The 5,410-nt window shown below is 42.2% G+C and overlaps 1 non-coding gene across 1 annotated transcript; it reads right to left on the bottom strand.

Annotated features, from left to right (window-relative positions):
* Nucleotides 1-5,055: 5,055 nt before the first annotated feature.
* LOC142214739 (U6 spliceosomal RNA) lies at nt 5,056-5,162 on the bottom strand. The gene has a single exon (XR_012717304.1). It is a non-coding gene; the product is annotated as a U6 spliceosomal RNA (small nuclear RNA).
* Between the last annotated feature and the right edge of the window lie 248 nt (nt 5,163-5,410).

The following is a 5,410-nucleotide window of genomic DNA, read 5'->3' as shown; positions in this document are numbered from 1 at the left end:
TATCTCGTATCATCTGCAAATTTTATGAGTTCCCCAATAATTCCATCGTCCAGTTCATTTATAAAGATATTAAAAAGTACTGGGCCCAGAACAGAGCCCTGCGGCACCCCGCTTTTGACTTTCTTCCAGTTCGATGTGTAGCCATTTAGTATTACTCGTTGTGCCCGATCATTAAGCCAGTTGTGAATCCACCTAACTGATTTTTTGTCAAAGCCATACTTAATCATTTTTTCAATGAGAAGGTTATGTGATACTTTATCAAATGCCTTACTGAAGTCAAGATATACTATGTCCACGGCATTCCCTTGGTCCAACCATTCAGTGATTTTGTTGTAGAAGGAAATCAGGTTAGTCTGACAAGATTTATTGGTCCTAAAGCCGTGCTGGCTCTGGTTAATTAATGCCTTCCCATCCAGGTACCGAAGTAAATGTTCCTTGACAATTTGCTCAAAGATTTTTCCTGCTATCGAGGTCAGACTTACCGGCCTGTAATTTCCTGGATCGTCCCTTTTCCCCTTTTTGTAGATGGGGACAACATTTGCCCTTTTCCAATCTAAAGGGACCACTCCTGTTTCCCATGACTTACCGAAGATTATAGCAAGGGGTTCTGTTATTTCCTCTGCTACTGTATCTCTTTCAGGACTCTAGGGTGTAAATCATCTGGTCCTGGGGACTTGGTTTCCTGTAACTTGGCTAAGTGCTCTCTTACTAGACCTTTGCTTATAGTCAGCTTGGAGTCCTCCTTCCCCTCATCTCCATCACCATTAATGTCGATATTTCGATATTTCGATAATGTCGATAGTTCAGTTAAGTTTGATGGTCGCCGAGCATGGACAGCCCGCTCTCAAATCATCCCACAGATGTTCAATGATATTCAGGTCTGGGGACTGGGATGGCCATTCCAGAACATTGTAATTGTTCCTCTGCATGAATGCCTGAGTCGATTTGGAGCGGTGTTTTGTATCATTGTCTTGCTGATATATCCATCCCCGGCGTAACTTCAACTTCGTCACTGATTCTTGAACATTATTCTCAAGAATCTGCTGATACTGAGTGGAATCCATGCCACCCTCAACTTTAACAAGATTCCCGGTGCCGGCATTGGCCACACAGCCCCAAAATATGATGGAACCTCCACCAAATTTTACAGTGGGTAGCAAGTGTTTTTCTTGGAATGCTGTTTTTTTTTGGATGCCATGCATAACGCCTTTTTGTATGACCAAACAAGTCAATCTTTGTTTCATCAATCCACAGGACCTTCTTCCAAAATGAAGCTGGCTTGTCCAAATGTGCTTTTGCATACCTCAGGCGACTCTGTTTGTGGTGTGCTTGCAGAAACGGCTTCTTTCTCATCACTCTCCCATACAGCTTCTCCTTGTGCAAAGTGCGCTGTATTGTTGACCGATGCACAGTGACACCATCTGCAGCAAGATGATGCTGCAGCTCTTTGGAGCTGGTCTGTGGATTGTCCTTGACTGTTCTCACCATTCTTCTTCTCTGCCTTTCTGATATTTTTCTTGGCCTGCCACTTCTGGGCTTAACAAGAACTGTCCCTGTGGTCTTCCATTTCCTTACTATGTTCCTCACAGTGGAAACTGACAAGTTAAATCTCTGAGACAACTTTTTCTATCCTTCCCCTGAACAACTATGTTGAACAATCTTTGTTTTCAGATCATTTTAGAGCGGGCTGTCCACGCTCGGCGACCATCAAACTTAACTGAACTTGAATTGTTTTGTAAAGAGGAATGGTCCAAAATACCTTCATCCAGGATCCAGAAACTGATTACAAGCTACAGGAAGCGACTAGAGGCTGTTATCTTTGCAAAAGGAGGCTCTACTAAATATTAATGTCACTTTTCTGTTGAGGTGCCCATACTTTTGCACTGGTCAAATTTTGATTTAATGCGCATTGCACATTTTCTGTTAGTACAATAAACCTCATTTCAATCCTGAAATATTACTGTGTCCATCAGTTATTAGACATATCAAACTGAAATGGCTGTTGCAAACACCAAAATATTTAGAACTAAAACTGATTAAGATTAATAGGGGTGCCCAAACTTTTTCATAGGACTGTAGTTGTAGATACATTGTGTATTTCATCCCCTGTTTTGATGGGGGTTATTCTGCTCCTAAAATCTTACTAACTATAGTAAGGTCATCATAATAAATGATGAGCATGATGGCTGCTTATTTCTAAGGCGGAGGCTACATGGCGGCTTCAGCCACAACAAATCATCAGACAGCTAAAGACTAGAGATGAACGAACACTGTTCAGATCAGCCGATCCGAACAGCACGCTCCCATAGAAATGAATGGAAGCACCTGGCACACTGACTTTGCCGACAGCCGACCGGTGTCACAGGTGCTTCCATTCATTTCTATGGGAGCGTGCTGTTCGGATCGGCTGTTCGGCTGATCCGAACAGTGTTCGCTCATCTCTACTAAAGACCACTATGTAGCACAGTCAGCATCTCAGCCAATAAACATAAATGCAGTTCTTTCTCAATTACTCACAAGGACACGATTGCCCAATGATCCAAGTCATTTTCAGCTTTAGACCCAACCATCGGTCGCAGCCACTGCAGTAACTAAATTGCATATGTTAGCAGATTTGCAGATGTTTACATGCTTGTCATAACTCAGTCAGATTCCAGTAGGATTGATGAAAGTAGCGCAATCTCCAACTACATGACATATGTCACAGCCAAAGCTGCCACGTAGCCGTAACCTAGGGGATAGAAGCAGTGGCATAACTAAAGTCTTGGTGCAAACTTTTGTCCAGGACCCCCTACCCACTTCCTATAGATAGTGGTGGTTACTTGAGCTGAAGTGATATCTCAGATACTTGAAAGGCATACAGCTTTAGCTTTTGCAACGCAGCACCCAACATGTAAACAATACTGGGACAGTATTGCATGCTCCGCAGTGGACCCTACACAGTATTACGTGCTCCACAGTGGCCCCCAAACAGTATTATGTGCGCCACAGTTGTCCCCAAACAGTATTACGTGCTCCACTGAGGCCCCCACACAGAATTATATGCTTACAGTAGCCCCCACACAGAATTATATACTCACAGTGCACCCATACAGAATTATATTCCCCCATACAGAATTATATGCTCTAGGCTCTAGTTGGAGGCTAGAGAGGCTGCATATAGACATCGGCGGTTTGCTTTTAAAACCCATTGCAATGAACCTTTAGCTCTTCACCCCCTAAGCAGCCAGGAGTCAATCGCACATTGAGAAATGTAACATCACATTCTAGTAATGCAAATAGATAGAAATAGTGTGAGGTTTGCAAGAAAAGATGCTGCTGTTATGAAGGAACACCTTTGGCGCAGTTATTTCCAATAGAGCTTGCTTCTATGATATCTTGGTTATATATAACCAAATGTGTATAGAAATGTCTCTTATCTGACTTTGATAACTAACAAAGAGAACACTTACCTTTCCCCTATTTCCCGAGGAAAGGGATCAGTTTGACAGGTTACTCTGCTGCACCCGTCCAAATGTAACCACTGCAGTGCTGGAAGAAAATCACCTTCAGGAATCTGTACTGATACATGTGTAGCAAACCTCAGCTCCAATACATGTTAGGTCTGTATAGTTTTTATTGCCTCTGAGTGTATAAGACTACATTCAGAAGACTAAGGTGCAAAATGTCTATCTTGCTTTCCAAAAATGCTCAATTGAAGAAGATGCAATAACTGAATAACAAAATACTTAAAATGATATTGGCACAATATTAGTACTACAGTAGCTTCATCACAGTTAAAGTGACGTATACAAAAGTACAAAAGCAGAGTATACATAGGGAATTATATCATAGTATCAATGCATTAACAAAATGTATACAGCATATACATAGTATGCACAGGGGTGCACATACAGTAGGCTCTCTGCTGCCTGAGGCAAACTATAGAAAGGCTCCCCCCCCCCAAAAAAAAAAAAACAAAAAAAAACAAACATGGCCCCACATAGTATAACAATACCTTTTTATAGCCCCCCCCCCCCCCACATAATATACAACCCCCATTTTTTGGCCCACCACACCATACATGACCCCCCTTTTTCTGTCCCTCCACATGGTATATAACCCCCTTTTTCATATTTTTCTAGAATATGACCCTGCTTTTTATGGTCCCCTTTCTTATGGCCCACACAAAATATAACCCCTTTCTTATGGCCCCCACAGTATATGACCCCCACACAGTATATGACTCCTTTATATAGACCCCACACAGAAACTCAACCCTTTTTATGGCCCCACTCAGTTTATGACCCCCTTTTCATGGCCCCTACACAGTATATGACCCCCTTTTACACCCCCACACAGTTTATGACACCTTTTAATAGCCCACATGCAGTATTTGACACCCTTTTCATATCCCCCACACACAGTTTAGGACCCCATTTTTTTCAACTCCCCACACCACTAAGTTTAAGACTTTTTTCCCCTACACACAGTATATGACCCTTCCCAGTGTATGTAAGACCACTACCTATTGTATTATTGCAATAGGTAGTGGCCATTAAATTTTTACTCAACTGTCCAGGTTCTTGATGAGGCTGCCCTTCGCTGTCGCCTCCAAGGTGCACAGTAGCTGACACTGAAGAACATAAAGTCATGGCCAAAAGTTTTGAGAATGCCACAAATATTATACTTTCACATGATCTGCTGCCCTCTGGTTTTTATGCGTGTTTGTCAGATGTTTTTATCACATACAGAAATATAATTGCAATCATATTATGAGTAAGAAAAGCTTATATTGATAGAATGAGTTAATGCAGCAAGTCAATATTTGCAGTGTTGACCCTTCTTCTTCAGGACCTCTGCAATTCTCCCTGGCATGCTCTCAATCAACTTCTGGACCAAATCCTGACTGATAGCAGTCCATTCTTGCACAATCAATGCTTGCATTTTGTCAGAATTTGTAGGTTTTTGGTTTGTCCACCCGTCTCTTGATGATTGACCACAAGTTCTCAATGGGATTAAGATCTGGGGAGTTTCCAGGCCATGGACCCAAAATCTCTCTGTTTTTTTTTTTTTTTTAATATGGAACGCTTCACGAATTTGCGTGTCATCCTTGCGCAGGGGCCATGCTAATCTTCTCTGTATCGTTCCAATTTTAGTATATGTGCTGCCGAAGCGAGCACCAAAATCTCTCTGTTTTGTTCCCTGAGCCATTTAGTTATCACCTTTGCTTTATGGCAAGGTGCGCCATCATGCTGGAAAAGGCATTGTTGATTGCCAAACTGCTCTTGGACGGTTGGGAGAAGTTGATCTTGGAGGACATTCTGGTACCATTCTATATTCATGGCTGTGTTTTTAGGCAAGACTGTGAGAGAGCCAATTCCTTTGGCTGAGAAGCAACCCCACACATGAATGGTTTCAGGATGCTTTA

This window comes from Leptodactylus fuscus, chromosome 7 (assembly GCF_031893055.1).
Source record: "Leptodactylus fuscus isolate aLepFus1 chromosome 7, aLepFus1.hap2, whole genome shotgun sequence".
In the NCBI taxonomy this organism is placed as follows: domain Eukaryota; kingdom Metazoa; phylum Chordata; class Amphibia; order Anura; family Leptodactylidae; genus Leptodactylus; species Leptodactylus fuscus.
Note: the sequence above shows the minus strand (reverse complement) of the source record. Positions and strands in the feature narration are given on the sequence as shown.